The following is a 10438-nucleotide window of genomic DNA, read 5'->3' as shown; positions in this document are numbered from 1 at the left end:
ATATATATGCGTGTGTGTGTTTGTGTGTCTGTGTTTGTCCCCCTAGCATTGCTTGACAACCGATGCTGGTTTGTTAATGTCCCCGTTACTTAGCGGTTCGGCAAAAGAGACCGATAGAATAAATACTGGGCTTACAAAAGAATAAGTCACGGGGTCGAGTTGCTCGATTAAAGGCGGTGCTCCAGTATGGCCGCAGTCAAATGACTGAAACAAGTAAAAGAGAGTAAAGAGAGAGAGTATTATAACAGAACATAAAAACAAACACATACATACGTACATATATACTGCATAATAGCAGTATTGGTGATAATTACACCACAGCTGGAAATTGATTGCTGATGAGAGTAGGGAATAATCCCCCACCTTTTACTCTCAAAGCCAACAGGTGCCGTGACTGAAGGAGAACAATACAGCTGAAGACGATGACTAGCACCAAAGACATATGCTCTTTTATTTGTTTCAATCATTTGACTGGCCATGCTGGAGCACCACCTTTTTAGTTGAGCAAATCAACCCCTGGACTTATTCTTTGTAAGCCTAGTACTTATTCTATCTGTCCCTTTTGCCGAACCGCTAAGTTACGGGGACATAAACACACCACCATCGGTTGTCAAGCGATGTTGAGAGGACAAACACACACACACACATATACATACATATATACAACAGGCTTCTTTCAGTTTTCGTCTACCAAATCCACTCACAAGGCTTTGGTCGGCCCAAGGCTATAGTAGAAAACATTTGCCCAAAGTGCCACACAGTGGGACTGAACCCGGAACCATGTGGTTGGTAAGCAAGCTACTTACCACACAGCCACTCCTGTGCCTATGAAAATTAAAATTTAATCTCTTTAAATTTTAAGTGCCAAATAAGTGAATTGATCATTAAACTATAATAATAATGAAATTATTGTACACAGTGCTCAGGTGCACCACAACTTGTCAGAAAGTGCGTATGTAGGTAGGAATTTTTTTTTTCTAATATTGTGTCCGTTTGGCTTCTTGTCCTTCTGCAAAAGTGCATTCGGCATCCTGTCTGAGCATGATAACTATGTATATATGTATGTATGTTTTCACATGGACAGTATAAAAATGATGCTCTTTGTTTCTGTCCATAACTTTGTGCTTTAGTGAATAAAGACCGATTGTTACCAGAGTTAAAAATATGTACTGGGGTTTATATATATATTTCTTTACTACCCACAAGGAGCTAAACATAGAGGGGACAAACAAGGACAGACAAAGGGATTAAGTTGATTACATTGACTCCAGTGCGTAACTGGTACTTAATTTATCAACCCCAAAAGGATGAAAGGCAAAGTCGACCTCGGCGGAATTTGAACTTGGAACGTAACGACAGATGAAATACGTCAACGCATTTCGCCCAGCGTGCTAAATATGATTGATTAAAACCCTTCGTGGTGGTCCTCCAGCTTCACTACAATTCAATGACTGGCACAAGAGTAAACTGTTAAAGATATAACCTCTCAGTTTTCATACAACATAGATAAGACATTAACTAAGTTAAATGCTTTTTTTTATTTTATTTTTCTTGGATGCCTTTAATGCCAACACTTTGTCCTTGGATGCCTTTATCAGAGTTCACTGTAGAACCCTTCAAATCAGAACCCTTGTTCTGCTCCACAAACCCTTTTCCTGCAGATATTCAAGTTGGTCATCAATCTCACAAGCCTGGGATGGCTTACAAAGGCCATGGGCACTATCCCATCCTCCTCTGACTAAATTTAGTTTTGAAGTGATTATAACAAGTTCTGCTTCTCTAAATTTCACTTTTATTACAAAGACTGTGAAATAAGAAAGAAATAAACAAAAGAATAGATATATTCGCAGGAGTGGCTGTATGGTAAGTAGCTTGCTAACCAACCACATGGTTCCGGGTTCAGTCCCACTGCTTGGCATCTTGGGCAAGTGTCTTCTGCTATAGCCCCGGACCGACCAATGCCTTGTGAGTGGATTTGGTAGACGGAAACTGAAAGAAGCCTTTTGTATATATGTATATATATATGTGTGTGTGTTTGTGTTTGTCCCCCTAGCATTGCTTGACAACCGATGCTGGTGTGTTTACATCCCCGTCACTTAGCAGTTCGTCAAAAGAGACCGATAGAATAAGTACTGGGCTTACAAAGAATAAGTCCCGGGGTCGATTTGCTCGACTAAAGGCGGTGCTCTAACATGGCAACAGTCAAATGACTGAAACAAGTAAAAGAGTAAAAGAGAGTAATATAGGGAGGAAAGTGATGGGCTTAGTGATTACAGATTTGGCTACAGAGCATTCGGATTTAGATGTGTATGAATCGTTTAATTAGAAGGAAGGAGTAGTACCTCACAAATCACAATTCCTTCAGGAGGGCTGAGATTTGTACTGTCAATTTGAACCTCTGTAAGCCAGTCGAGGCGGCACTGGCATCGGCCATGATTTGGATAGTGCTTTTACGTACCACCAGTCCAGGGGTCCGGTGGTACGTAAAAAGCACTATCCGAATCGTGGCCGATGCCAGCGCCGCCTCGACTGGCTTCCGCGCCGGTGACACGTAAAAAGGACCATCAAAACTGTGGCTGATGCCAGTGCCGCCTCGACTGGCTTCCGTGCCGGTGGCACGTAAAATGCACCAATCCGACCGTGGCCGTTGCCAGCCTCGCCTGGCACATGTGCAGGTGGCACGTAAAAAGCACCCACTACACTCACGGAGTGGTTGGCGTTAGGAAGGGCATCCAGCTGTAGAAACACTGCCAGATAAGACTGGAGCCTGGTGCAGCCTTCTGGCTTCCCAGATCCCCGGTCGAACCATCCAACCCATGCTAGCATGGAGAACGGACGTTAAACGATAATGATGATGATGATGATGATGTAAATGCATATCTTAAGGAGAATGTGGGGAGGAAGGAATTCTCAAGGGTTGATGTTCAGAGGAGAAGGAATGGATAAAGTGTTTAATGAAGGAGGATATGTAGTATGAGTGGCAATAAGAGGAGAAACAGATGGAGGTGGTATGCAACTAGCCAACTCAGAGTAACAGAAAACATTGTAATGAGCATGGTGAGGAGACTGGGAAACTGTGGGCGAGAAGTTGTTATGTGTTGGTGAATGAATCTACCAATTAGTTGAATTGCCCTTTTTTTCTATTTTTGCTGCAATGTGGCATCTCTGATATATTAGTATGCCTAAAGCCAAAATATAATAACTAAAATGTTTAAGACAAAATGGACAAAATCAAAAGCAAACTCGATGAACATTAATGGAATTTGTAGTTTTGTGGCACATACGAAAACCATCTGAACGTGGCTGTAGCCAGTACCGCATTGACTGGCCTCCGTGCTGGTGGCACGTAAAAAACACCATCCGAGCGTGGCCGTTCGCCAGCCTCGTCTGGCACCCGTGTCAGTGGCACATAAAATCACCCACTACACTCTCGGAGTGGTTGGCGTTAGGAAGGGCATCCAGCTGTAGAAACACTGCCAGATCTGACTGGCCTGGTGCAGCCTTCGGGCTTCCCAGACCCCAGTTGAACTGTCCAACCCATGCTAGCATGGAAAGGGGACGTTAAACGATGATGATGATGATAGTAATCTTTTAAGAAACATGTAATACACAGACATTGAAATATTGGTATCGAACTTTGGGACAAGGCCAGCAATTTGTGGGGTGGGGTAAGTCGATTACATTGACCCATAATGTCCAGCTGGTATTTATTTTATCGAACCTCGAAGGCTGAATGGTAAAATCAGAGTACAAAGACAGACAAAATGCTGCTAAGCATTTTACCTGGCATGCTAAAGATTCTTCCACCTCACCGCCTTATACAAACAAACATTGAAATATTAAAATTTTAAAAAATATAAATACAGTTCGTGGCTGGTGCTTATTAAATAATGTGAGATGTGTCCATTCTATAATTTTTACATCCCACGGCTGACATTCACTCTCACAACATACCCGGCCGAATACCATTTCACTTCTTAATAGTCAAAAGAAGTCTCCATATTTTTGTATATCCATTTACTAATTCTCCAGTAAATATCTAAAATGATGAATTACTGTCTTATACTCTTTTACTTGTTTCAGTCATTTGATTGTGGCCACGCTGGAGCACCGCCTTTAGTCGAGCAAATCGACCCCAGGACATATTCTTTGTAAGCCCAGTACTTATTCTATCGGCCTCTTTTGCCGAACCGCTAAGTTACGGGGACATAAACACACCGGTATCAGTTTTCAAGCGATGTTGGTGGGGGAGGAGGGGGTCAAACACAGACACACAAACATACACACACACACACACACATATATATATATATATATATATATATATACATATACACACACATATATACGACAGGCTTCTTTTCAGTTTCTGTCTACCAAATCCACTCACAAGGCTTTGGTTGGCCCGAGACTATAGTAGAAGACACTTGCCCAAGGTGCCACGCAGTGGGACTGAACCCGGAACCATGTGGCTGGTAAACAAGTTACTTACCATACAGCCACTCCTACTCCTAAACTTTATGGATATTTATTTGTGGGCTTTGTGGGAGTTTCCTGGTTTCAAGATGTTCATTGTTGGTATGAGGCACTGATTGTAGATGTTATCTTTCAACAGGTGCAAACGTGTTATGTGTTTAAGAAGTTCACTTTGCAACAACATGGTTTTTGATTCAATTCCACTGCACAGTACCTTGAAGTGTCTTCTATCATGGCCCTGAGTTGTCCAAAACCTTATGGGTGAAATCTGGCAATGGAAACTGAATAGAAGCCTGATGGAAGGAGTGTTCTTTTACTGGAGGCAAACTAAATCAGTTGCTTGTTTAAAACCACCACTTAGTACTTAAGGACTTTAGCCGAGTTCCCTCTGTGCAAGCATTTAGGCTTGATATTCAGTCTAAGGATAATTTTTTACTCTTCTCTCCACCAGTCTCAGAGATGCTGAAAGGATTCATAGGTGCTGCCCTTGCCTTCTAACAAAGCCATCAAAAACAGGATGATGTGCTTATAGTATTCAGATATTCATCTGTTCATATATGGCTACGCACATCAATACTTTGGATATCATAATCATCATCATCATCATCATCGTTTAACGTCCGCTTTCCATGCTAGCATGGGTTGGATGGTTCAACTGGGGTCTGGGGAGCCCGAAGGCTGCACCAGGCCAGTCAGATCTGGCAGTGTTTCTACAGCTGGATGCCCTTCCTAACGCCAACCACTCCGAGAGTGTAGTGGGTGTTTTTATGTGCCACCGACACAGGTGCCAGACGAGGCTGGCAGACGGCCACGCTCGGATGGTGTTTTTATGTGCCACCGACACAGGTGCCAGACGAGGCTGGCAGACGGCCACGCTCGGATGGTGCTTTTATGTGCCACCGACACAGGTGCCAGACGAGGCTGGCAGACGGCCACGCTCGGATGGTGTTTTTATGTTCCACCGACACAGGTGCCAGACGAGGCTGGCAGACGGCCACGCTCGGACGGTGTTTGTTATGTGCCCACAGCATGGAGGCCAGTCGATGCGGTACTGGCTACGGTCCCGTTCGGATGGTTTTCTTATGTGCCACCGGCACTGGTAATAATAATAATAATAATAATAATAATGAAATTATTGTATACAGTGCTCAGGTGCACCACAACTTATCAAAAGTGCGTATAAAGCATATGCAGTAATGTACAAATGTCTGGAAAGTGAACAGTGTATGTTCATGAAAGCAAAATTCTATTATTTCATCCTTCAAAACTTCCATGCTTCTGAGATTTGCCAACACTACACCTGATTTTCTCCCCTCCATACACACGCAAGCATGTATCTGACTCATAAATTGTACGCTTTCCAGACATTTCTACATTACTGCATGTACTTTATATGCACTTTCTGACAAGTTGTGGTGCACCTGAGCACTGTATACAATAATTTCATTATTATTATTATTATAAACAGGTAGCTTACTAAGAGATCTGCATTGGAGTCGTCATAGTTGTTCCTGTCAGCTGATCTATTTTTAATCTTTAATACTTTATTTTTTTTAACTTCTAAATGTTTCAAAAGCTCAGATATATGGTAAAAAACTAGGCTATAAATGCGGTGAGATAGAATGAATAAATAAGTGAAAAATTAACCACAAAAAAAGGAACAAAACGAAAACAGATGTTATAAAATAGGAGTGGCTGTGTGGTAAGTAGCTTGCAAACCAACCACATGGTTCCGGGTTCAGTGCCACTGCGTGGCATCTTGGGCAAGTGTCTTCTGCTATAGCCCAGGCCGACCAATGCCTCGTGAGTGGATTTGGTAGACGGAAACTGAAAGAAGCCTGTCGTATATATGTACATATATATATATATGTGTGTGCATGGGTTTGTGTGTCTGTGTTTGTCCCCCTAGCATTGCTTGACAACCGATGCTGGTGTGTTTACGTCCCCGTAACTTAGCAGTTCGGCAAAAGAGACTGATAGAATAAGTACTGGGCTTACAAAGAATAAGTCCCGGGGTCGATTTGCTCGACTAAAGGCGGTGCTCCAGCATGGCCGCAGTCAAATGACTGAAACAAGTAAAAAGAGTAAAAAGAGTAAACTGAATATTAAATAAAAGTATTTTAAACAAGAAAGAAAGGGTTGAAAGAAAGGGTTAATCAACATATTTATTCCAGAAATAGAATTGACAGAGAAATGTTCAGTGCACTTGATACAGTTGTAAAGAAATTAGTGCATTTATTGCAATACAATATCTTCTCACAACAGAATATTGATAGCAATAGCAATAGAAGATATACCACAACTTTAGAGCACAACTGTAGCCTCTGTGAAGAGATCAGCAAAAAGAAAAAAAATATAATAATTTACAATGGAGAAATTTTGAGTTTTCTTTCTAGAGAATATTGAAGTCATTTTGCTAAGGTGAGGGAGAGAGACTGGTGGAGAGGTGTATATTGAGGAAAAGGTACAACAGTTTTAAAATGTCAATCTATGTGCAGCTTTATTGCAAATGTGCATAAACAGTATAACTATCAATCCCTATAATATATAATATATATTAATATATGTTGTCACAAAACATACATTGACCAGTTGCACAAGTTAGGTTTCAACTATTCTAAGGTATTGCACAAATTTAGTTATAAAACCAGATATAATGATATTATTTTCTTTTCACTAGATACAAAGCCAATTTTTTTGGTTTTTTGTTATTTTTCTTTGGTGGGAGAGGAAGTTTAGTGAATTGGATCAGATCCAATACAATACTGGGTTTTTTATTTGATTGGCCTTAGTGAAATTTGAACTCATAACATAGATGTCAGAACTAAATACTGTAAAGTGTTTAGTCTGATGCTGCACCACTTCTGACTTCATATAACACTAATAATAATAATAATAAATTCTTTTAATCGTGAATAAGGCTAGTTTTAGTTGTAGAGGAGCGCAGGTGGTTAGATCTGCTTGCTTCTCGTTTTACTGAACTAGAAATGATAAAAGGCAAAATAACCTCAATGGAATTTCACCTCAGAAATTCGGTGCCTCAATGGAAAAGATCTTGTCCAATTCTTTTATTGTCTTCATTGATGCCATCAATTAAATATAAGGTTGTCCCAAAAGTCCGTAGAAAGTCTTGAAAAATAATGGTCTTTATTTTGAGGAATAATGTTTGTTGTTTTTGTTAGTACTTGGCGAGTAAAAATTCAATTTTCGCAAGTGTTTACGAACTTTTGGGACAACTTAATAGTAATATCTTTGATATATGTACTTGCCACCAGTGGCAGAGAAGTATAGTTAAATCTTTAGAAGTAATGGTATTAAGGTATTAATTTTTAATTTGTACACGAGGGTGTATTTTAGTCCCTAAGGCAGTCTGATACACAGCTGAATTCTAGAAGTGCTTATACGAAGTTGTATTGTTGTTTACTCATATACTCTACTTTTGGACTACAGCAGTGTTGCTTCAGGAACATGGTTCTCCTTGCTTATGTCTGAATGTCCAACACTAGCTGAGTAGCAGGCTCTTGCATCTATTCCAAATAAGTTGAATTTGAAGGTAAAAGCAGACAGAATAGTGATGCAAGCTATGTTTAGTAATACTACGATTGATAAGTTCAAAGTAGAATCTAACATACAAAAGAACAGTATCATTAATCAAATTAGATTACGCAAATATTTTCAAAACATAAATTTACTGAAATACACTAAAAGATTGTTTGTATGTATGTATGTATTATGTAAATAGGTATACATACATACGTGTGTGTGTATGTATATATATATATATATATATGCATACATATACATGTATGTATTCATATATATACATATATATATTCATACATACATATATATACATATATATTCATACATACATATATATACATATATATTCATACATACATATATATACATATATATATTCATATATACATATATATACATATATATTCATACATACATATATATACATATATATATTCATATATATATATACATACATATATATATTCATATATATATATACATATATGAATATATATACATATATGTATATATATACATATATGTATGTATATACATATATGTATGTATATACATATGTATGTATATATATATATATATATATATATATATATATATATACACATATATATATATGTATACACATATATATATATATACATATATGTATACACATATATATATATATATATATAATATATATATATATATACATATATATATACATATATATATACATATATGTATACATATACATATACATATATACACACACATATATATATACACACACACAATGTAATATGATGTAGTATAATACCAATTACTTCGAATCTTCTTTTCTTATCCTCTTTTAAAGTAATTTTGTTCTGTAGAGTGAATGTTGAATAAGTAATAATTACTAAATCAACCACAGTACGTCCATGATACTTAATTTATTAATTCTAAAAGGGCAGAATGGGAAATCAACTTTCTTGGGACACAAATTATGGACAGATGCCACAAGGCAATTAGTAACGACACCCCATTCCTGCTACTCCAGTACCCTCAAATATTAATAAATAACAACAATCTTAAGCATACATTACTGTGATGAAGAAAAGTTATCTCTTCCCCTTAAATCACGTGAAAGGTACAAAATTTTAGCCAAAAACTTTATTTAAGATTAAATTATACAAGTGACATTCAACCATTATTTAACCCTTTCATTACCAACCCGGCTGAAACGGGCTCTGACTCTGTAGTATAAATGTCTTGTTTTCATAAGTTTTGAATTCAAATCTTCCACCAAATCTTAGTTAAAATTTATGTTCCTAACACTGGCTTAATGATAACAAAGTTAATTTACTAAATTCTTTGTTATATTTAAAATAATTGAAAGAAACACAGAGCATCTCAAAATAAATACGGTAAAAAAAGGGTTAATTGAATAATGCTTCAATTGCATATACTGGATTTTTAATCAGTTGGGTAGCTATTTGCAACATCAGTGAATCTTTTATTCATTTCTTCCATCATCAGAGATGACAAATTCTTGTTCACTTGTGTTGCTGGCTGTGAGTATACACCACTGAAGAGACCCAAATGAAAGGGTTAATGATATCACTCCCATGTTAAATGCCTTTAATTGTAGTATGCTTAGTTAATTTTCTTTATGAAATTTCAGTATTTTATTTTTCTATTTTAATGCTATCAATGTTCCAAGATTATTACAAGTTAATTTTGTAAATCTTGTCTGTAATTACATCAAGGTTCTGCAGCATCATAGCTGAAGAACATTGATTTATGCTAATGCAATTCCAATATTTTTCATTAAATTGAATTTGAATCATTTTATATTAATAAAAATAATAATAATAATAATAATAATTGTGTACAGTGCTCAGGTGCACTACAACTCATCTAAAGTGTATATATAATCAGGTGTAGTTTCGGCGGATTTTGGAAAGCATGAGGGCCTTAAAAGATGCAGTGTCATGGCAGTCAACAACTGACGCAGGCAGTTTATTCCATGCTTCAGCAACTCTGAGCGTGAAAAAATGTTTCCGAAAGTCATGGGAGTTGTGCTGTTTTCTGACTTTGTAGGCATGTCCACGTGTGTTAGAAACTAACTAAGCTTAAATCAATGAACCACAGTTGGGAACTTCGAGTAACTTGATATGTTAATATTATTAATAATTCAAGTGAAATATTAATATTAGTTCTGAGGAAAATAATTGAACAGAAATAGTAGTTCACTGATATTTTCCTAACATTTAAGGGCAATTCATACCGTTATTCATTTCATATATATATGAAAATAAATTCCTTGGAAGTAATTACATATCGATAAGCATGTGTATGTATATGTGGTCACAAAGGCTTTATGTATATATATACATATATACACAGGGCAATTCAAAAAGAACGAACCGGTTTCATCACGCAATATTTTAATATG

This window comes from Octopus sinensis, linkage group LG4 (genome assembly GCF_006345805.1).
Source record: "Octopus sinensis linkage group LG4, ASM634580v1, whole genome shotgun sequence".
NCBI classification, from domain to species: domain Eukaryota; kingdom Metazoa; phylum Mollusca; class Cephalopoda; order Octopoda; family Octopodidae; genus Octopus; species Octopus sinensis.
This window is presented reverse-complemented; position numbering follows the sequence as displayed.